This window comes from Leptonychotes weddellii, chromosome 3 (assembly GCF_054177405.1).
Source record: "Leptonychotes weddellii isolate Sample4059 chromosome 3, ASM5417740v2, whole genome shotgun sequence".
NCBI lineage: Eukaryota > Metazoa > Chordata > Mammalia > Carnivora > Phocidae > Leptonychotes > Leptonychotes weddellii.
In genome coordinates this window covers 106,264,687-106,289,274 of record NC_138371.1, presented here as the reverse complement: position 1 = coordinate 106,289,274, position 24,588 = coordinate 106,264,687, and the positions used below count along the sequence as shown (strand labels likewise).

The window sequence follows — 24,588 nt, the reverse complement described above, 5'->3', positions numbered from 1 at the left end:
GTTGGGTTGTATAAGTTCTTTATATATTTTAGATACTAACCCTTTATCAGATTGTCATTTGCAAATATTTCTCTCATTCAGTAGGTTATCTTTTAGTTTTGTTGATAGTTTCCTTTGCTGTGCAGAAGCTTTTTATATTGATGTAATCTCAATAGTTTATTTTTGCTTCCTTCATATATTTTGATGGTCTGTCATTAAGTATATAAATGTTTATAATGGTTACATTTTCTTGCCATATTGAATGTTTTATTAATATATAATGTCCTTCTTTGTCTCTTGTAAACTTTATATACTTAAAGTCTATTATGTCTGATATTAGTATAGCCAACCCTGTTCTCTTTTGGTTACTATTTGCATGGAGTATCTTTTTGCATTCTTTCACTTTTAGGCTTTTGTGTCATTGGGTATAAAGTGAGTCTCTTGTAGGTAACATATAGTTGATTATGTGTTTTTATTCATTCTGGCAATCTCTGTCTTTTGGGGGAATTTAACACATTTACATTTAAAATAATTACTAAAGAGGGACTTCTGTCATTGAGCTATTTGTTTCCTATATGCCCGATAGCTTTTTTTTTTTTTTCCTTCACTTCCTGGATTACTGTCTTCTTTTGTTTATAGTTGATTTTTTGTAGTGAAATGTTTAAATTCTTTTCTCATTTTCTTTTGTGTATTCTATAGCTATTTCCTATTTTTTTAAGATTTATTTATTTGAGAGAGAGAGCAAGTGCACACATGAGCAAGAGAGGGGCAGAAGAAGAGAATCTCAAGCAGACTCCCCACTGAGCCTGGATCCTGAGGCAGGGCTCGATCTCACAACCCTGAGATCAAGACCTGAGCTGAAACCAAGAGTTGGACACTCAACCGACTGAGCCACCCAGGTGCCCCTCTAGCTATTTTCTTTGTGGTTACGGTGGGGATTACATTTAACGTCCTGAAGTTGTAACACTCTAATCTGAATTTATGCCGTCTTAACTTAATAACATATAAAATCTCTGCTCCTTTATAGGTCCGTCCCTACCCCTTTTGGTTGTTGATACCACAAAATTACAACATTATACACTCTGAACCCCAAAACATAAACCAATAATTCTTTTAAACGCATTAGCCTCTTAAGTTATATAGACACAAGATTTGGAGTTATAAACCAAAGTTACAGTAATACTAGCTTTTATAATTTCCCATGTATTTACCTTTATTGAGATCTTCATTTCTCCATATGGTTTTGAATTACTGCCTAGTGCCCTTCTGTTTCACCTTGCAGGAATTCCTTGAGCATTTCTTGCAGGGTAGGTGTAGTGGTCACAGACTCCCTTAGTTTATGTTCATCTGGGATGTCTTAATATCTCCTTTACATTTGAAGGACAGGTTTGCTCGATATGGGATATTTGGTTGACAGTTTTCTTTTAGCCCACTGTCTTCTGGCCTCCAGAGTTTCTGAGGAGAAATCTAATGATTTTGTTAAGGATCCATTTTATATGAGGATTTCCTTCTCTCTTGCTGTTTTATTGTAATGTGTCTCAGTGTAAGTCTTTGAGTTCATCTTACTTGGAGTTTGCTGTGTTTTGTGAATGTTTATATTCATCACATTTGAGAAATTTTGAGCCATTTTTTCTTCAAATATTTTCTCTGCTCCTTTTTCTCTCTTCTGTGATTCCCATGATGTGTATGTTGGTCCATTTGATGGTGTCCCATAGGTCTCTTATGTTCTGTTTGCTTTTCCTCAGTCTTTTTCCTTTCTGTTCCTCAGACTATAATTTCCATTGTCCTATCTTCAAGTTTGCTGTTATTTCTTTTCCTTGCTCACATCTGACTTTAAACCCTCTCATGAACTTTTCATTTTAGTTATTTTAATTTTCAGCTGGTGAATTTTTTTGGTTTCTTTTTAGGTTTTTCAAATCTCCTTACTGATATTTCCATTTCATTCATGTTATTTTCTTTACTTTTTCCACATGTTCCTTTAGTTCTTTGAGCATCTTTAAGACCGTTATTTTAAAGTCCTTGCCTAGTAGATCTGCCATCAGTGTTTTTAAGGGACATTTTCTTTTCTTTTCTTTTTTCTTTTTCCCCTTTGAATGGGCCATGCTTTACTGTTTCTTTGTATGCTTTTGGGATTTTTTTTTTTCTTTTTAATGAACACTGGACATTTGAATGGAATAATGTGCTAACTCTAGAAATCAGATCCTCCCCCTTCCTCAGGGTTTTCTGCTTTTTGGTATTGTTTTTGTGGTTTTGATTTTTATAGGCTATCTCTGTGCTGGGGACTGGCCTGAGGTATAAACTTAATGACTTCTCATTATCTGAGCCTTTCTGTGGGCATGCTTGGTCACTTTCTAATTTTCCCTGTATATGCAGTTGTATTGAGCATCCTAGTCTTTAATGTCTGGCTCCCTAAAAGGAAAAACAAAATATGGAGCTAGGGGAGAAAGGAATACAGGTTCCTTTAAATCTCCTGGAAGACACTTCAGCCAGAGGGGGAGGGGCTTGCAACAATGTTGGGGAGGTGGAACAGTAATGGCTGTCTGCCTCCTTGTCTGCACTTCTGTGATCAGATGCAGCAATCAGCCATCAGAGCACAGATCCCTGATATTTAGAGGGATCCCTTTTTGCCCATGCTGGCTCTTATAAACTATGTGCAGGCTGTTGCAGGAACACAGGTGCAGCTGCCTGCCACATAGCTGGGAGTGGGGATGGGTAACTGCTGCGCCTGGAACTGAAATCGACCAACATTAATGGCAGTTTACTGTCCAAGTCTTCCCCTGGAAGTTGCAAGCTTTCAGTGGTATCCAGAATTCCAAAATGGTTATATTAGACAGATTGTACCAGTGCAGTTGTTGTCTATGTGGGAAGATGGATTTCTGCTGCTTCCTATTCCACCATATTCCCAGAATTCTCTTTCTCACTTGGTTTTAATTTGCATTTTCTGATATATAATGATGTTGAACATCTTTTTGTATGGTTTTGGGCTATTGTATAACTTTGGGGAAATATCTATTCGAGCTCTTTACCCATTTTTTTTTAAAGATTTATTTATTTATTTGAGAGAGAGTACATGTGTGTGGGAGAGTGGGGGTGGGGCAGAGGGAGAGAATCTTCAAGCAGATTCCCTGCTGAGCTTGGAGCCCAACCCCAGGCTGGATCTCACAACCAACAAGATCACAACCTGAGCTGGAACCAAGAGGTGGTCACTTAACCGACTGAGCCACCCAGGTGCCCCTCTTTCCCCATTTTTTTTTTTAAGATTTTATTTATTTATTAGAGAGAGAGCGCACGAGCACAAGCAGGGGGAGAGGCAGGCCGAGGGAAAGGGAGAAGCAGGCTTCATGCTGAGCAAGGAGCCTGATGTGGGGCTCAATCCCAGGACCCCAGGATCATGACCTGAGCTGAAGGCAGATGCTCAACCTCCTGAGCCACCCAGGCGCCCCCTCCCCATTTTTTAATTTGGGTTATTTGCCATTTTGTTGTTGAGTTATAAGAGTTTTAAAATTTATTCTGGATACTAGACCTTTATCAGATATATGATTTGCAAATACTTCTCTCATAGGTTGTCTTTTCACATATTTAGTAGCGTCCTTTGCATCAAAGTTTTTCATTTTGATGAAATCCAATTTACCTTTTTTTTCCTTGTTTGTGCTTTAAGTGTTCTACCTCAGAAACCATTGCCTAATCCAAGGCCATGAGAATTTACTCATATATCCTCATCTTAGAGTTTTATAGCTTTAGCTCTTAAATTTAGATCGTATGATGGTTAGTTTGTGGGTTTTATGTTGATACACTTTATCAGGTTGGGGAAGTTCTCTTCTACTCCTTTGCTGAGTGCTGTTATCATGAAGGGAAGTTTAATTTTTTTAAAGATTTATTTATTTATTTAGAGAGCATGAGTAGGGGGAGGGGCAGAAGGAGAAGGAGAGAGAATGTCAAGCAGACTCTGCACTGAGCGCAGAGCTCGATGTGGGGCTTGATCCCACGACCCTGAGATCACGACCTGAGTTGAAATCAAGAGTTGGGCGCTTAACTGACTGAGCCACCCAGGTGCCCCAAGTTTAATTTTTCAAATGCTTTTTCTGTTGAGATAATCATGTGATTCTTTTTGTCCTTTATTGATATGGTGTAGTATATTAACTGATTTTTGAATGTTAAGCCAACCTTGGTCATGATATATAATCATTTTTATATGTTGCTGGATTTGGTTTGCTGGTATTTTGTTCAGGATTTTTTGCATCTGTATTCGTAAGAGATACTAGTTTGTGTTTTTCTACTCTCGTGATGTCTTTTTCCATTTTCGTTATGAGGGTAATGAGTTCTCCTTTTCTGTTTTTTTTGGGGGGGAGGGAGGAAGACTTTGTAAAGAAGTAATTCTCCTTACCTTAACATTTTTTTTAATTCCTAAAAGAAGTTACCCCCTTCATATTGTCCTTCCCCCCCGTCACTCTTTTTCATCTTTCATGGCCTGTGTAGTTGGATCCAAAGTGCTCTGTGATGCATTCTCTGATTATTCTTGCCTGTGAAGCTGGTTTCATTGCTGGACTTCAGTCTCAGTCATTAATGCTTAAGTCCCATTAGCATACTTAACTACGTACTAGGTTGTTACAGTCTCCTGTGTTTCATGCCTGTTCCTTTTGTCTGCCGTACTGATTGTGAGCTTCACAGCCTCTTGAGAGCTGTGACTGGGTTCTCAGCTTCACACATTGTCCTGACATACCCAGCATCTTGCAACAAGTAAAAGCGGAACATTCTATCCAGTTACTTAGATTTAAAGGCTCTGAAAAATAATCTTTTTCAAGATTTCTTAGTATTTTTAAGTGTGTGTGTGTGTATGTATGTATTATGTATTTGTATACACGTTTTCACATGACTGTGTGCATTATTTCAAACATAGACCTAAGTGTAGTTAAAAGAGAATTTGGGAGGTAACACTCCTGAGTCCTGATTCTGACTGTTCTAGATAGATACTGGACTCTGAGGCTTGCTCTTTGTCTGTTCTTTCATACATTATATGGAAATTGGTGTGAAGATTAGAATAAAATTAATTATTAATTCAGTACTTTGTGCTAGTAGGCACTCGGTATGTAATGACTATTTAACTAATAGCTTAAGCTCCTTTTAAAGAATGAATCTGATATGAATCATACTTTAATATTTGTATTTAATATTTATCTGATATTAATCATGTTCTGATACTTGAAATTCTAGATGATTTGGTTAAAAGTCTTAAATTTTGTTTAATAGCTGATTAGCTGAGATTTTTCCTTAATACTTTGACATAAGAGTAGTCTTTTTTCCATTATTATTATTATTATTATTATTACTTTTTAAAGATTTTATTTAATTATTTGATAGAGAGAGTACAAGCAGGCGGAGCGGCAGGCAGAAAGCGAGGGAGAAGCAGGCTCTCCACTGAGTAGGGAGACTGATGCTGGGCTCGATCCCAGGACCCCCGGGATCATGACCTGAGCCAAAGGCAGACGCTTAATCGACTGAGCCACCCAGGCGCCCCTCTTTTTTCTATTATTTCTTTGGAATGTCTCTAGAAGCTGTTGCTATAACTTTTCCTTGACCTGTGTGCTTGAGGAAGTGCCTAAAAGCGTGGGCTCCAGAGCCAGAGAGCCTGGATTCAATTTCAGACACTCACTAGCCAGGTTAGTCTCCCTACTTCCTCCTCTGTCTCACAGGAACAAGTACCTGCTTCTTAGGGCCCTTTGGGGATTCAGAGAGATACTCAATGAGAAACCCTAAGCACAGGACCTGGCAGTTGGTCAGTGCTGAATGTTAAGTAATTGTGTTCGTCATATTTATTGTGTCATCAGCACCTTGCATAGTGTCTAGCATTCGATAAATGTTTGAGTGGACAGTTTTGTTGAAATTATTAACCTACCCTGTGGAAAACTCTTTGGGGTTTTTGTTTCTCTGCAGGAAGAATCCTACACTGGGAAGGAGGCCTGGCTAGATGAGCTGCCAAGCTATTTCTAGATAGGCTGAGAGTCTGCATTGGGAAGGGTCCTTTCCATCACCGTGAGTTTAAAGATGAGATTAGCAAGGCTGGGATGCTGTGACTTTATGGTTATGTGTTTATCCTGCCTTAGCTGTATCTCTTAATTTTTTTTAAAGCGTCCTGTCTGGTAAATTTGTGTGTTTCTAATAGGGTTAAATAGTTAGCTGTGCAGATTTGATCAGCATTAGAAAACTCACTGTGTCGTTCTACTTCATTAATCAGGACTGTTAAACAGAGCCTAGTCCATTAAAGCAAACCCAGGGAAGCCCAGAGGAACTGCTCCGGTGACCATCATGATCTTGGTCCCTGTGGCGGCATTGGTACATGCAGAGGGTTAGCAGCACGCAGCATGCACCATTATTTTTGTTGCCATGTTTGGGATCAGAGTATGTGAAGCTTCTGAAGAAAGACATCTACTCACAAATATTCCTTATTTATGATAACTCGCCGGAAAGGTAGAGAAGATTGCTACGTACACACATGACTTCAAAGTTGTAAGGGTAAAGCCTTTTTTTCAAGTTATTATTTCTAGTATTCTCTCAGGTGCTCTGCCTGAGTCTAAATGTTTTCATCTAGTTTTCTTTCGTTTGCATGTGGAGGTTGTTTGAGCAGAGAGCTAAATGTTTCAGAATCACGTAAACTGAACATAGATTTGTCAAATATAATGAATACAAATTTCCTTCAGGATAGACCTAATTCTTCACTATTTCCCTGTGGAAAACTGCCATCAAACCAAACCAAGATTAATGTAGAACTAGAAACACTTGACCAGGTTGTCATCACTTCTTAAACTTAGTACGCAAAAAAAACATGATGTTCAAAAGTTGAAACGCTTTCTATGTGGAAAATTGTCAAAAAGCTCCGAGGAGAGGCTTTTGTTACTTTATAATATTCTCCACTGGCTAATAACAGTGGCTTAACCTGTGAGCCCACCTGGACTGAGAGAGGAAGTGAGGTGACTGCATTCCTCTCTACACTGGGGTTACAGTTTTGCAGAGTTCATTCTAATCCTGATTTTGCTCTGTGTGATTTTTTTTTTTTTTAAGTCATGTAAACTTTCTATGAAGCAGGCATTTTTCCTCCCAGTGTACAAATGAGACTAAAGCTCAGTGAGATAAGATAACTTGCTAAAAGTCACCTAATTAGAAAACCTAATTTTTTTTTTTTTTTGAGGGGCAGAGAAAGGGTGAGAGTGAGCAGTGGGGAGGGGCCGAGGAAGAGAGAGCGAGAATCTTAAGCAGGCTCCACGCCCAGTGCGGAGCCTGATATGGGGCTCAATCTCATGACCCTGACATGACCTGAGCTGAAATCAAGAGTTGGGTGCTTAACCCGGGTATCCACCCAAGTGTCCTTGGAAAAGCTAATTTTTTCACAGGATTGTTGTGAAAAGTAACATAGAATTGAGTGCTAAATGGAGAGTGGCTAGAGCTCTGTGGATTTCATTATTTGTGGTATGTGTTGACTGCCATGTTTGAATGGCAGATTTTGAGTAGCTGTCTGGTATCAGTGCTTACTGAGAATGACTTATTTTGAGAAATCAATGTTAAATTCATCTGGATGTTGAAATTCATACAGTATTCTCTGGGAAGAATTTTTGGTTCTGTCTGAACCCAAGTGGTCAGATTACTTATCTCTTGAAACCAAAACCATTCAGCTCCCAGCCCCTGTGCCTGTTGAGTGGATCAGGGATGAGCCCAGCAATCATCAGTCGGAACCTCTTAGTGACAAGCAAATGTCTTCACATTTATGGGAAAGTGTGGGAAAAAGCATACACATAGGGCCAACCAAATTGCACAGATTATCACTTTCTTGTTATTGCCAATTTTGGTTTTCCTAGAGTGTATATTTAACTTGTTGAGTTTTTTTTCTCTCTGGTGTGTAATTGTTGTTATATATTAACTTAATGCCAGGCAACAGCACGAACTTACAAATCACACTGGTGGGTTTTTGTATTCTGTGTAGGACAAAGTTCAAAGCTCTGATAATTTCATGGTCTGAGCCCTCTTACGGAGCAACTGGGCCTAAAATAAAATCATACCTACTGTGGCATGACCTGTTTCGTGGCCTTTCGAAGAATTGGAAAGGTAGAATGGGTCCAGTCTGTTGTTTTTAAATGAAATATTTCTTTCTTTAGTTATCTTAATAAAGATCAGAGTTAAAGGAAAATCCATTGTTTGGTTATTGTTTTGAGTTTAAGGTCAAGTGGTGGTGTCTACAGAAAGTGACCAGTGCTTTACTATTATAGGATTTGAGAATGTGTTAGTTAGTTGTTAGCTTAGGAAATAGCTAACGCCTTTCAGGTCAGGCCCTGGGAATCAGTCTTTTGAAAAGTGCATTCATGTAGCATTATGTTTTCCTTCTCCAGGGTACCTACTCTATAATTGTATTTATTACCAATGTGGGCATTTACCCCCTTTATGAAACTTAATATAGGCCTTTCCTAATAACAGAGACCAGTGTACCTCACTGTGACATGTGTTTGTGGCACTGAGTGGATGCTAGTTTGTATTACAAAAGACTGTACAATAAATGCTTTTGTTTGTAATAGTTCTCAACACATGTGATAGGCACTCAGTAAAATTCTATTACTTTATCAAAGATTTTTTTTCCATAGGGATTTTATTTATGGGCAATGTTCTGCCATGAGCATGACTTTTAGGGGCCTGTAATTTAGGTTTTCCTGATTCAAGGCTATAATTTCTTCTGAAGCTACCTGGAGATCCATTCAGTAAGAAATAAACCAATGTAGAGAATTAGCGACTGAGATTTGAAAGGGCCAAATTAAGTTGACTTTCTTGTTACCTCTGGAAATAATTGCTCCTTTAATTTAAAGTCCATTAGCAGCTTTCTATAATTTTTGGCTTCATGATTATCGGTAGTTCTGTATATTTAGTCTTTTAATATGGTCTCATTTTAGAAACCTTAAGCAGATCCTTGGTTATAACATAATAGGCATGGTATTTAAAAGATCGCGTGATGAATTTTATTGAAGGTATCTAATAACCTAGATTTATCAAACCTTGCCAGAGAAATAGAACCAATTGTATGTATGTATTTGTGTGTGTATAAATGTATGTATCTGTGTATGTATGTACATATAGAGAGAAAATGAGTGAATGAATGATTGGTTTTAAGGATTTAGTTCATATAGTTGTGGGGGTTGGCGGGTCCCAAATCTGTAGGGCAGCTCATCAGGCAGGGAATTCCAGCAGGAATTGATGTTGCAGTCTTGAATCAGAATGCAATCTTGAGGCCAAATTCTGTCCTTTGCCTGGACCTCAGTGTTTTAAGGCCATCTACTGATTGGATGAGGCCCACCCACATTATGGAGGATAATCTGCTCTATTCAAAGTCTGCTGATTTCACTGTTAATTACATCTAAAAAATACCTCACAGCAACATCTAGACTAATGTTTGATCAAAAACTGGGCACCATGACCCAGCCAAGTTGACACATACAATTAACTATCACTCTACCACATGGGGAAATGTTCATGTTACAATTTACCTGTGGGCATGGGGAAGTCATCTTCCTTTACCTGTAAAATTAACTGCAAGGTAAGTGTGGAAAGTTAGAAAGTTGGAGAGTAACCCCAGGAAAATTAGATGCCACAGCAGCAGTTAGAGATTAGTTGTGTGATTAAGGATAGAATTTCAAGGTATGACCAGAATATGCTGAGCCCCATGTCATATGGTTGCAGGGGCTGAGAATAGTCTTCAAACAGAAATAGGTGTGGGAGAGGGAACAGTGACAATAGTTCAGCAAAACCGATGACAGACTACCCCAAAGTCCCAGAACTGAACACAAATAGAACTTCCATGGTGCCCTCTGATTTAAGATTCCAGTAGAAATGATGTTAGGTTGTCATCAAGTTCTAAATCATGCCACCGTGCCAGGCCCAATAGCCAGAGAGAGGTCGCCTTCCAGAATTTCTCAGCCTTAAATTTCAGAAAGCAAAAGGAAAGTACAGTCATGTAGCAGGCACATTAATTTTCTGCATGGAAAATCCAGGTTTTGGAGAGAAGTCCTCTGCAAAGCAGCTTGTTTGACATGGGCATCAGAGCCATTGGAAAAAAAAAAAAATCAAACAAATTGAGAGAAAAAGAAAGCAATATACCAAGAACTAGGATAGCAAATAGCCATGCATTTGGTTTTTGTATATCCTCAGGAAATTCTAATTGGCGAATTTATCAAGAAAGTGATTTCATTTCTGCAAAGCCACACTTAATATGCCCTTGAGTTGAGAGAGCCTTGTATGGGTCAGATGCGTAGGTGTGGGTTTACGCAAACGAAGCAGAATCAACAAGGAGCCTTTTATGAATCCCTTTCCTTTAGGAGGCTGGTCCAGCACACACCGAGTTCTGTGTTCTGACACGTTGGCAGGAGACTCCTCTTTTCAAAGCAGGGGTACCTGTACTGTCACTGGTCATGCGCCTCCAGGCTTTCAGAGCCCACCAAGTCCTTTACTGTCCACAGGAAGGGGCAAGTAATAGGCAAAACCAGACCTCTTTTTCTGTTGCAGAATCATTCCTGCCTCAGTTGTGCATGAGTCATTCTTAAGCTTGGGTGAAGTCGTTACAGCTCTCAGGACAGGTGACTGCTTTTCCGAGTAGCCCTAGCTCCCTCTGGCCCCCAGCTGGCTTTGTGAACCCACAGACCTTGCCCCTTATCTCTCCACCCCTCCTCCAGAAGCTTGGCGGGAGCATGGGACACACCTGCCCCTCTTCTTCACTGAGTTTATTTCTAAAGCCCTTGCACATGATGTACTTCAAGTAATGAAAGTACTTTCCCTGCTAAACAGTGATTTCATGATTTTCAAATCCATGGCCTTTTCATGGTACCTCTTGATTTCTCTGCAGCCCTGACCCTTGTGAATCTCTGCCTCCTTCTTGAAACCTTGCTTGGTGCCTGTGCCTCCTGCTTTCTCTCATTCTGCTTCTTCCCTGTAGGTCTCTGTACCAGCTCTTCCCCTCCTTGGAGGTGTTTCTCAGGATGCTTGTTTCCAGCACCCTCCTCCTTCTCAGCTCCAGCCATTCCCATGGCCCTCCTCTGACCTTGTCCCCCCTTACTCCATGTGTCTCGTTAACACTTGGATGTTTTGAGTCAAGACCCAGAGTTCTGGCAGGAGTATGTGTTTAATGTGGTGGACCCTGGGTGTGAGTGACAGCACAGCTACCTTTCTGTCCTAGGACCGAGTCGCCTAGCAATGGCATACGTATTACATACAGGCTCTGAGGGACAGAGCTGGTCTGAGTTTGTCTCCCAGGGTGTGATTGTGTGATTGGGGTTAGGGTGGTGGTGCAGCAAAGGCAAGATTTGGTTGTAGGAGGAGGTGTTGTGGGAGGCAAATCTTGAAGATCTCATAGGATTTTGAGAGGCTAACACAGCGAAGAAAGCCTTCTCCGCGGGTAAAACAGTGTCAACAGGCAGGGGAGCAGAAGACACTTGTGGAGACCCGCAGGTAGTCCAGGGTGACTGAGGCCAAGAGCATCTTCATATGGGAATAGCATGAAAGGAAACAAGTTTTTATTTTTCCTGCTGTTCTTAAAACACCACACACTGTGCCTTGCACCTCATAGGAGCTCCGTGAAGTTTTTGAAAATAGTTGAAAGTAAGAGTGGGTATGAATGATGAGAGCCCTGAAGGCTAGACCAGGGAGATTACATTTTAATCCAGGGAGCTGTTCAGAGTTGTTGAGCAGGATGTTGAGTGTGACTGGGGATGCCCTTCAGGAAACTTCATCTGGCATTTGGGCACTGAATGGACTGGAGAGTAGAAAGATGGAAAACTGATAACAGATCTTGGTGGAGGTAAGAAAGCTCTGAGGTGGGAGACCAGCAGAGGAAGTGGATGTGAGGGAATGAATCCAAAGATGTGGGGAATGGGGGTGGGGACAGGGAGATGGAGAAGTGCAGGATTCTCAAGGCTGTGGGTATGGGCACCTGGGAGAAGGGAGATTTTGTTGACACTGGGGGACTGCTGAGAAGAGCACTTGAACTTGGTTGCATCTGAGCATGAGAGGGGAATCCTGGTGAAGAGGCTCCCCGAGTGTTAGAGCAAGAGTGGTTCCAAGAGTGTCGGGAGGCAGCTGCTAGATGAAAAACCTAGCTGTTTACCCACACAGAAGTTGTGCTGGGTGATGAAGAAGATCGAGGAGGTCTCATCCTTCATAGGGTTTCCGGGTCGGACACTGTCGGATAAGCAATCAGAGAATTGTAATATGTTGAGACGAGTCTAGAAGGGAGGAAGTACTGAGGATTATAGAAGCATGAGAAACAGAAATTTGAGAATAGTTTGTAGAGGAGACCTACACTGTCAGTGTTCAAGTTCCAGGCCCATCCCATCCCATCTGTGCATCCATGTTTCAACAGCAGAGTCTTGATGATGCCTTATTAATCTTTGCCACCTTCCAATTACACGAGCTCCAGCGGCTTCACCACACACACTAAGGGTCTTCGCAGGACAAGGATTCTAAGATGGTGACACTGCAGCTGTACATGGTGGGGTCTGGGACGCCATTGATGTCAGATGAGTGCCAATCCAGGAAATGATTTAAACGTGCTGACAGGTGCCCTGAACTTAGCGTCATTCAAAACATAGGTTTTTTTTAACATAAAGAAGGAAAAGTCCATGCAGCTAAGATCACCTTGGGACTTCTTTTTCTCTGATGGCCTGCAAGAGCAGGCTCTCTGCAGGAGAAGATGCACATTGTTGGAGTATTAGAGAACCAGCCAATGAAATATGATGGGTGTAGATGGGGAGGTAGACGGGTGCTGTAGATACTGGCTGTAGCTGGTTCCTATGGGCTTTCAAGTCGTTCATAGACCATGGAAATGGATAACTGACTTCATCCAACCTCTACTTCTCAAGTGACCTTTTTAAGGATGCTTATTTTATTTTATTTTAAATATTTATTTATTTAGAGAGAATGAGTGGTGGGGAAGGGCAGAGGGAGAGAGAGAGAGAAGCAGGAAGCCCAACTCAGGGCTTGATCCCAGGTCTGGGAGATGATGACCTGAGCCGAAGGCCGAGAGACTTAACCAACTGAGCCACCGAGGTGCCCCAAAGGATGATTATTTTACATCTCAAACTTATAAAAGTGTTAGAACTATGGTCCTTTAGCAACCACATATTCAACATTTCACCACCAACTGATTTGGTCTACTCTATTAGGTTGGAAAGATAATAATTTCCTCTCCTAACACTGCTGTTTATTCTGTGGCTGAGACACTTGTACACTATCTGCCTAAAGGTATGTGGCATCTTGCCTTCACTTGCAGAACATAGATCAGAGATTTCATTTGTACCTATGCAAGGAGCTCACAATGGTTTTCTTATCTAAAGAACAGTTGCAAAATGTTCGTTTATTGGAACAGGAGGTAAAAACAATACATCTGTAAGGGTGAATTATGTCTGAATTCATAGGAAGTGGACAATACAGACATTTATTTATTTATTTATTTTTTAAGATTTCATTTATTTATTTGACAGAGAGAGACACAGCTAGGGAGGGAACACAAGCAGGGGGAGTGGGAGAGGGAGAAGCAGGTTTCCTGCCGAGCAGGGAGCCCGATGTGGGACTCGATCCCAGGGCCCTGAGATCATGACCTGAGCCGAAGGCAGACACTTAACGACTGAGCCACCCAGGCACCCCGTCATTTATTTATTTTTAAAAATTTTATTTATTTGTTTGAGAGAGAGAGCACATGAGCAGGGGCAGAAGGAGATGGAGAAGCAGACTCCCCTGCTGAGCAGGGAGCCTGATGCAGGGCTTGATCCCAGGACCCTGGGATTGTGACCTGAGCCAAAGGCAGACGTTTACCTGACTGAGCCACCCAGGCGCCCCACAATACAGCTTTTTAAAACAGTTTTCCCATTTCTTCCCCTCTTAGCCTTTGCCAGTCACTGGTCTGCTAGTCTCCATGGATTGACCTGTTCTTGACATTTCATGTAAATGGGAATCATGTAACATGTGTCCTGTGTTGTGACTGGCTTATTTCACTTAAGATAATATTTTCAGGCTCATCCACATGTAGCATGCATTAGTACTTCCTTTATATGGCCCAATAATATTCAAATCTGTGGGTATGTCCTATTTGGCTGCTCCCTGCATCAGTTGATGGATAGTTGGTTTATTTCCACATTTTAACTATTATGTCTAATGTTGTTGTAAACATTCATGTACAAGTTTTTGTGTGGGCATGCGTTTTCAAGTCTCTTGGGAATATACCTCGGTGTGGAACCGCTCGCTGGGTCATATGATAACTATATTTAATATTTTGCAGAACTGCCAAACTGTTTTCTAAAGTAACTGCACCAGGGCACCTGGGTGGCTCAGTCCATTAAGCATCTGCCTTCGGCTCAGGTCATGATTCCAGGGTCCTGGGATCAAGTCCCACGTCGGGCTCCCTGCTCAGTGGGGAATCTGCTTCTCCCTCTGCCCCTCTTCCCATCTCATGCTCGCTCTCTCTCTCTCTCTTTTTCCCTAGTGTGCGCTTGTGCCAAAATAAATAAATAAAAATCTTTAAGGTCGCTGCACCATTTTACATCCTCACCAGCCACGTAAAGGGGTTCTGATTTCTTCACATCCTCATCAACACTTACTGTCTGGAACAATACAGTATTATAGCAAACTTGTAATCATTTAGGCACTGATTATCTGTAAGGTGGGTTTTCTAGGATTTTGGTTTCTCTGTGTCCCAAGTAACTGATTTGTCAGTTTTGGTCTAATCATCTCCAGTTTCACTTTCCTGGGAATAGGCAGGTGAAGAGAACATGGGAGAAGTTTCGCTGGTTAATGTAGGTACATATTAACCCCTGTTGACAAGTTGGCTAGAAAGGTTTAAGGGGGGGAGAGGCTGAATGTATCCACTTCAGTGAAGTTTTGGGTTAGTGACAAGCGCTCCCTGTAGGACTGGGGATATATTCTTGGGTACTATGCTAATTTGTAAATTTGGGGTTTTCCTTTATGAAAATAGTGAAAACTAAGCATGTTCCATATTATCTGGATGACTGCCATATAGGGAAAACTGAAACTTAATTTTAGTGCCTTTGTGTTTGAGTTTGTTTGGTGCCAAGAAATTCAACAGAAGTGACGGGGCACTTAATGCAGAGTTTTAAAACCCTCTCCAGGGGCCTGGGGTAAATTCTAAGAGTTTCCTATATTACTCGAATGTGGCGAGGAGTGGTCACGGTGAGTACTTCTCTGGTGTTTTCAAAGAAGCCCTTGTAATGACAGTGAGATTGAAGGCATACTCCCAAAGGGTCGAAGGCTTCACACAAAGAAGCCTGTTGCAAGCGAACATTACTTTGAAGTGTTCTGCGACAATCTTTAACCTTTACGTGAATTTATATTCTGTTTCATAATATTTACATAATCGATAACTAATACTCATTGAAATATAAAATAAAGTCTTAAATTACATAACATCAAATGAAAATAGCTGCCCCTTTCCCCAGCACACTAAAACAACTTCCAATTTATGTAGAACAAATTTTTTAATTGTCCTTTTCATGTCATCCATTCATTTCATAAATGTTGATTCGTCCCTGCTCTGGGGCCATAAAAAATATAAAAGATGTTACCCATTCGCTTTAAGATCCTGGAAGGTCCTTGAGGAAACAGTACCAAGATGTGATCCAAGAAATCAAGTGCAAGTCAACATAAAATGAAAAAGGCAACATAAAATGAAAAAAGAGGTGAGGATGCTATGGAAAGAGATTTTGGGGCAGGTGTGAATCAATTGCTGAAGATGACAGTTTACAGCTGGAAGGACCTGAGCTTACATCCCTGTGCTTAAACTTGCCTTATGACTTTGGTCAAATGACTTACCCTTTCCAGGCATCACTTTGTTTCCCCCAAGGGATCATGCATTTTTAAGTTCTTGTTGGAAATTTCTAGAACTAGGTCAGTTTTGAGAGGCAATGGAGTGTGGTAGAGAAGAGGTCAGATTTTGTTATTTCATCAGGGTTCATCACCTCAGTCCTTCTACTGTGTGGCTTTGGGCCTCTCTGTAAGTCTCTAGGACTCACCATACTCACATATGAAATGAAGGTAACTGGAATTGCAGGTAGAGCAGAGACAAGAGTAATGAGACTGTTCGAGATCTTTTTACTGGTTTGGGCATTTGATATAGAATCTGGAGAATGAGTAGAGCAAAGAGAACATGATTAAGAACCATGGAAGCTAAGTAGGTCTATGTAATATATCGTAATATAGTATCTATACTAATAGCCTACAGAAAAAGAAGAGAGGTAGAAAAGATAGAAAGCACTCAGATGATAGAAAAATAGAGGAGACTTTAAGAATCATCACTATGGGTTATGATATTCTTAGTCAAGTAAAGATTGCAGTTCATTTTAGAAATAATTCTGGTTTCTTCTTTGCCTGTTTGTTCATATACATGAATAGTCTATTACAATGTCTGGTACCTAATGTTCATTAAATATCATTTACTTTCTGAAGAAATTGTCAGGTTAGTAGGGAGTAGTATATTTCAAGAGACAATAATAGGCATGCTTTCTAAATTAGACTAGAATGTTGGATTGAACAGAAGAAGGAGTTGAGTGAAATGAGCAACCAGCTGCCAGGAGTGGGTGACTAGTGATCAGATATATTGGAAAAGTAGGACTAAGTTATTTGGAAATCTTAACTTTGTGATAAAACTTTATTTGTTTTAATTTTTGTTAATTTTTCAGTCTTTAGAAAAGACTCCTGTTTCAAGGAAAGTCTTTCATTCTACTCTCTGAAACCCCCATATCAGCGACATTAATTAACATTCATATGATAAAGTAGTTAAATGTATGATAATAGTGACAAAAATTGTGACTTAGACAAAACAGAAATGATAAAGATGGAAAGAGTAAGTGGCAAAATGGTGATTAAATATAGATTAAGTATATCAAACAGTTTTCAAGAGGAGCAGAGATTTATATAGTCTGTCAGGAAAGGGCTGCTGAAATGTTTGCTAAGTTAGAGACAAAGCTAGTTAAAGTCCTACAGGGCAGTAACCTTTGCAGTATGTTCTCTGCAAGGCAGAAATTATTTGCATCGCTGCTGGACAAAAATAATCTACAAATTAACCTGTAACTTACCTAATCAGTGCTAAACAGCAAGTCAGAATAAGGTCCATTCTTCTAGAGAATGGAAGAATCTTGGGTGGGCCTGTTAGACCTGCTATGGTGGGATCCTAAAAGGTGGCTATCCTTTACCTTATTTTCATTTCTGGGTAATTAGAGATTAGAGAGGGCCATTAATACCACCCAAATTACTAGGATGTATGGGACTGTCCATTGAGTTCCCTATGTCTCTCAATGTGCATGGAGTCTTCTGGAGGCAGATTTTTGTCCTGGGCTGAAATCCTGCACTAACATGTTTGGTTTCTTTTTCTTTTTGAAGATTTTATTTATTTATTTGAGAGAGAGCAAGTGAGCATGAGCAGGGGGAGGGGCAGAGGGAGAGGGAGAGAAAGTCTCAAGCCAATTCCCTGCTGAGTGTGGAGCCTGACACGGGGCTCAGTCTCATAACCCTGAGATCATGACCTGAGCCAAAACCGAGAGTTGGACTCTCAACCCACTGAACCACCCAGGAGCCCCTATATGTTTGGTTTCTCTAAAACAGAACCATTGCTCTTCCAACAACTAACCTTCCCATTTTTCCTCTCTTGTTTTCTCATTTTGTTTCTAAACTGACTGTACTTAAATGTCAGGTCTTCACAGCCTCTCCCCCGCCCCTTCAACTCCCATATAGACTTATGGAAAGTCACTTTGTAATAAAGCAGCAAGCCTATTTCAGATACAAATTGCTTTGCTGTATGTTCCAGGAACAAGAGAAAAAAATCTAGAGGTCTCTGAAATGCTTTGCCACTAAATCCTTTAGACTCTGGTTACAAAACCCACAGTATTCTCTCACTGAGTTATTAAGTTTGGTTTGGGATTAATATAGGAGTACCCCTCTCTCTCATTCTTGTGGCAGTCTACATCAGTTTCCTAAATAACTGTTGTTTGGAACTTAAAACTGGACAGAGCCTTATTCAGGTAAGTAGGTGGGCTTTGTTTTATAGTCTCTTCTCTTTGTCCTTGTTTTACAAAGCCCAGGTACTGTGTGAGCCTGTCTCACATGTGATCTTTAGGACCTGGAAACTAACTAGCTCGGCAAAGTTAGAAGGTTCCCAGGTGAGAACCAGAGGGCATCCAAGATGGGTGGTGTCCCTTCCTACAGGATTTGTCTGCTGTTTATGTAAGGATTGGATTTTTAGGATCTGTATTATATATTGCAGGATCAGAAAACCATAAAGGTGGAGGACACCTCAGAGGTCATGAATCCAGCCCCACACTGTTTGTGGTCTGTGGTCCCAGCTACTAAGCCCACCTTTGGTGGAAAGCATGAACCTCCCTAGATGGCATGTTCTGTTTCCTTGATTGTTCATGAATTCTCTGTCCCAGAATGAAAGCAACCTCATTCTGTGCACTGATTCTACCCAAGGGTACACATCCAAATAAATATTCCCTCTTACATAGGAAAACCATTGTGATATCTTCCCTAATAGTTGTCTTTTTAAAGCTCAGAATCCCAGAATCCCTCTACTGTTTGTGGAAGGTAATGGGTGGCAGACAGCTGTCCAAACAGATTTAAAGTTTCTCTGTTTCTTTTAAGATGTGGTACTTGGAACTGGATATATTACTCCAAATTAACAGGCCAGTGTATGGGTTTAGGGGAGGGATGAAAAGACTGCTCTGATCAAAAGATCTATCATTTGTGTGGACCAGGAATGTATTGGAATTTCTGATAGCTGGGTGACATTGTCCAGTCACATCAGCTCTCTGGTTCATTATATCTTTGGGTTCTTTTTGAACTAAATTGCTTTTGTGTCAAGTAGTCCCATCTTAGCCATGTGGAAATAATTTTTAACTTTAACCTAATTTTTAAAACCTCATAATAAACAGCACCATTAATGACATATAACTTTCATCAGAGTTATTGGTGGTTAAGAACCTAGCTCTGGAATCAGAGACCCTATAGGTTCAAATCCTATCTCCGTTGCTTATTGACCTTGAGATGGTTCATTGTGATTGTGCCTGTAAGGTACTTCCCGTGGCTCTTGGCACGTGGTCAATGATCAACAAATGGGAGCTGTTTTTACCCTCTTTGCCAGACTCCTGCTGAGCTCAACAGGCATTATCCTATTTAACCCAACTATAACTTGAACAATACTCTTACTCCTTCTTTTTTCAGATGGAGGAACTGAAACTCAAAAGAATTATGTAAGGGGCGCCTGGGTGGCTCAGTGGGTTAAGCGTCTGCCTTCTGCTGAGGTCATGATCCCAGAGTCCTGGGATCAAGCCCCCCGTCTGGCTCCTTGCTCAATGAGGAGCCTGCTTCTCCCTCTCCTCCCTGCTTGTGCTCTCTCTCTCAAATAAATTTAAAAAAAAAAAAAAAAACCTTTAAAAAATAACAAAATAGTTATGTAACTTGTTCAAGGTTATATGGCTGCTGAGTGGTGTGTTAGAAATTTTAGCATAGGGCGCCTGGGTGGCTCAGTTGTTAAGTGTCTGCCTTCAGCTCAGGTCATGGTCCCAGGGTCCTGGGATCGAGTCCCACTTCGGGCTCCCTGCTCAGCGGGAAGCCTGCTTCTCCTTCTCCCACTCCCCCTGCTTGTGTTTCCTCTCTCGCTGTGTCTCTCTCTATCAAATAAAATCTTTAAAAAAAAAACAACAACGGAATTTCAGTATAGGTCTATCCGATGCCAAATGATTGGCACACCTACTTAGCTTTATTATGTGGTATGTTATTTGTATTAGTATTTTCTGACCCATTCTTTTAACCCTTGTCTGTCTTTTTTTTAAATTTTTTTATTGTTATGTTAATCACCATACATTACATCATTAGTTTTAGATCTTGTCTGTCTTTTTAAAAACCTATTTATTAAATATTTAACTTATACAAGGAATATTTGTAACATATGTGTGAATTCAAAGATTAACAACACGTATGCATTACCCAACCTGAAATATAAAATGCCACCAACATCTGTAAATATTTTCTCCTTGTTCTCGCCCTGCAACCCCTACCAAGCAGTAACCATTATTCTGAATTTTGGGATTATCACTTGTTAACTTTGTCTTATTGGTTTTCCACATATAAATATATTCCTAAACAACATATTTTCATATAACTGTCTGGTTGAATAAGCATAACATATGAGATGTGGCCGTGAAACAACTTTATTTTTTTGTTCCCTGTTGTCCCTTTAAGTTAGCTCTGTGATTAGTTCTTGCCATGCCCTCCATGGAGACTCAAGCAGTTCCCATGACTTTTCTGGTCATTTTTGGGTCATAAGAATCTCATTTCAAGTTGGAAAAAAAAAGCCAAACACAGTACTCTACTCATTCCTTCAGTTGAAATGCTCAACTTCATGTAATAATCGAACTTTAATCTTGCTTTAAAATTGTGGCTCCTGACGTTGGCAGGGCATGTCTCACCTCCTTGTCCCCTGCCCCCAGCCCCCCAGGAGTATTGTAGGCCATCCCAAGCCCTTGTTCTTTCACGTGGATTTTAAAGTCAGCTGGTCAACCGTTATGCACATATAGAGCCTGGATTTTGATTGGAGGTATTTTTGAATCTTGATGTTGTTATGGTCGTGGTTCTCCCTTTACCTTAGTCAGGTTAGCATAATTGTTAACCTAAGAGGTGGTTTCTGGGCACTTCTCTAGGTGAGCAAGGACCCTCTGTGCTGTGTTCAAAGCTCTCAAGTAGTAGAAGGTGTGCGTCACTGGCCTGACCGTCCCATTCCCATCAGCGGCTCTTTATTTATGTTTTGAATTAATATACTTTATTTTTTAGATCTTTAAGTTTACAGAAATATTGATTGGGAAGTACAGCGTTTCCAAATGCCCCTATCCCCTGCACGCAGTTTCCCATTATTAACATTTTACATCAGTGTGGCACAATGAGCCAAGGTTATTAAATCTGTTATTATTAACTAAAGTCCATAGTTTATGTTAGGGTTCACCTTGGTGTTGTGCAGTCTGTGGGTTTTGACTAATGTATACTGATGCGTATCCACCATTATAATATCATACAGAGTAGTTTCACTGCCAGAAACATTCTCTGTGCTCCTCCTATTCATACGTCCTTCCCCCTTAACCCCCGGCACCCACTGATCTTTTTACTGTCTCCATAGTTCTGCTTTTTTCCAGAGTGTCATATAATTGTAATCATACAGAATGTAGCCTCTTCAGATTGGCTGCTTTTAAGGTTTCTCTGTTTTTCATGGCTGAATAGCTCACTCCTTTTTATAGCAATAAAAACCACTGACTGCAGTGATATCCCATTGTCTGGCTGTGGTACAGTTATTTATCCCCTCGCCTCTTGAAGGGCGTCGTGGTTGTTTCCCAGTTTGGGCAGTCATGAATAAAGCTCCTCAGGTCCTCATTTGTAAAATGAGACATTGAACAAAAGTCTCGATCATTTCCAACAGTCAAAAATCCCATCTGTGAAGAAACCTGACTACCAGGAACAGGAAAATTAATTTGGGCGACATTTTAAAGTCAGACCTAAGCGGTCCCCTGAGGGAGGACGCACACGAGGAGGAAAGAGAAGGGTGGCCGTGAGGTGAGAAAGCAGCTTTGAATGAGAAAGACTGGATAGAGCTGCGAGCCTATGTATTATTTTAATTAATTAATTAAAAAGTGTAAAACAAAACCAAGAGCAGCAAAAAGCGTAGCTGGAGGGGCGCCTGGGTGGCTCAGTTGGTTGGGCGACTGCCTTCGGCTCAGGTCATGATCCTGGAGTCCCAGGATCGAGTCCCGCATCGGGCTCCCTGCTCAGCAGGGAGTCTGCTTCTCCCTCTGACCCTCCTCCCTCTCATGTGCTCTCTCTCATTCTCTGTCTCTCAAATAAATAAATAAAATCTTAAAAAAAAAAAAAAAAAGTGTAGCTGGAGGTGGAGGAGCCGCGTCAGGCTGAGAGAATGGAGGAATTTTCCGGAGGGGCTGGTGGTGGGAGCCAGGGCCCCTGCTGCTCAGTTTATGGGACTAGTTTGACAGGGTATAACCAGTTTGCCTGTGGAGCTATTAAGGAAGGACAGACAGCAGCAAACATGCACGAATGTATCTGCTCAGCTGGCCGGACAGCATCATCTACTTGAAACGGTAGGAACAGCAGAGATCACGTTTATGGGGCAGCACTCACTACACAGAGCCTGTCATGGCGCCTGGAGCTCTGTTGGTAGCTCCCACCCGCCTGTTCCTCACACTGAGGTAACTTAGACTCTATTCTGAATCTGACCCAAGGGGTTGTGCATGGAGAACTCGCCAGGCCTGAGAGTGCGGCTTCTCCGTGAGAAACGTCTCCACCTACTTCCGGCGTAGCCCTGGCGGCTACCGCTACCGCTAACCTGTCCCCGCTGCTGCCTCTAGAGCTTGTGCACAGATGTGTAGGATCAAGACTTCACATTGTGATGAAGGGTGATAAAGAAATTGTTGGAACACCTTTGGGATTTGATGACTTTGTCAGTGTGGTACTGGAGGATGTCACTGAATTTGAAATCACGCCAGAAAGAAGAAGGATCCCTAAATTAGATCAAATTTTGCTCAATGGAAATAATGTAACAGTGCTGGTTCCTGGAGGAGAAGGTCCTGAAGTATGAATGGATTTCCTTGACTTCCTCTGTTTTGTCTTATAATGACAACAAGATAGAAATTTTTTTTTTAACCTTTTAATGTTTGGATTCTGTAAAGCTAAGTTTCCCGTTAAAGGGAAATGTTTTGAAGATGCATTTTTAGTAAATGCCCATTTTTGTAAGTTAATCATTATTATCTTGGAAAAAGAAGAACACTTTGTTCTTTGAAGACTAAAAGTGTTTTTGGTTAAAAAAAAAAAAAGAGAGAAACCTCTCTACCTTTTGGATTGCAGCCGGGGTATATCCCAGAAGATAATTTTTTTTAGAGAGCTCCTGATTGTTCTGTTGTGGGAAGCCTTCTCTCTGGGGCTCTAATGGAACCAGGTTTCCTCTCCTGTGTAATTGAGGGCTGAGCCCTGGAGAAAAGCTCAAGTCCAAACGGGCAAATACTAAGAAGTCAAGATGTTTGTTTTAAAGTCCCTTAAAAAGAGTGACAGAAAAACCATCAAGAAGGAAGACCTTTTCTGAGGTTGTGGGTGAGGAGGATGGAAAGATGGGGAGGCATGTTACCGACTTCTCTGAGGTGGGGATTTGGGAAATATATTGTGGCTCTTGACTGAAATTCATGACCTGGATGCTTGCAGTAAATACATGCTTTACCATGAATTTTGTGACCTGTTGTCTAAATCCTCCTCAAATGTTTATTTGATTAATCGTAAGGCAATTATGATTCCTGTTTTTTATTTTGTATGTTTAACAGCTTTATTGATATTTTTAGTTAACTCATTTTAATTTTACAATTCAGTAATTTTTAGTAGATTTACAGAGCTGTGAACAGCCATCGCAACAATCTAATTTTGAAATGTTTCCACCATCCCCAAAAGAAACCACATGGCCATTTGTAGGCGACACTTGTTTCCTCCCCTGGCCCCTGGCAACCACTAATCAGCTTTCTGTCTCTATAGATTTGCTCTCTGGGCATCTCAGTATGTTGCTAGAACCAAACAGTATGTGGGCCTTGTGTCTGTCTGTCTTCTTAGCCCTGTAAGGTTTTACTTAGCTTTTGAGGTTTATCCACGTTGTAGCAATATTTATTTTTATACAAGTAAAATAAGTGACTTTGCAATACGTGACTCATGTCTTCCGTACCTCTGAATTTATTCTTGCTTTTAAAAGATAATGGGTACAGATATTATTTTGTTGTGTGGTGGTGAGCTTGTTTTTTAATTCTTCTAGGATTAAATCAGAAGGACATTAATGATCTCATTGTGCAGAAGAGTCTGATCTTCCTGTGACTGGGCCCCCAAGCCCTCTTTTGATTGTAAAGCTGTACAGCTACACTAAATGGGCGGCTGTAAATATTTTGCCCGTGACCATAAAGGGCATTTGGTCCCACAGCGAACAGCACATTCTTGAGACTAGCCTGGGGACAAATGTCTGCTTGAGCACTTTCTCATCTGCACCATAGCTGGGCAGGGCATCCTGCCAGCACAGTCCCTGGAACCCAGTACTGGCCCTGGCCAAAGACCTAAGTTCCTATTTTTTAACTTTACCTTTCTTTGGGGTACAGTATTGGAATGCTCCTGTGACTTTTTTTGTGTGTGTGCAGATTGGAGAAGAAAATTAAAATTGAGATTTAATACCTGAAGGGAGTAGGAAGAAGAATCTTGGAAAATAATAGATAATAGGTCCAATATTCCTATTGAGAAGATGTAGGTAGAAGACAGTGACAACTCTCTCATTAGGCAGGTTTTTTTTTTTTCTTTTGTTCTTCTCTTTTTACATTTCCTATTTTTTAGGATAAGAAAACTTCAGCAAAGGTAGCAAAGCACTCACGAGACATTATTCTAATGTTACGAACAACCACTTACTTTGTGAACTAAAGAAGAGCATAATGCTGAAGCATTTCACGTGTTTGTCCAGTGTGGTGGTGTTGATAAGGAAATAGTAAGCCCTAACTCAGGATGTAATAAATA

General features: G+C 40.7%; 1 protein-coding gene and 1 pseudogene across 4 annotated transcripts in view; both read left to right on the top strand.

Moving 5' to 3' along the window:
• The window catches only part of SPATA13 (spermatogenesis associated 13), a 138,167-nt gene that overhangs the window by 17,694 nt on the left and 95,885 nt on the right, over positions 1–24,588 (top strand). The window lies entirely within an intron of this gene.
• Positions 21,853–24,003, top strand: LOC145720600 (U6 snRNA-associated Sm-like protein LSm5 pseudogene; annotated as a pseudogene).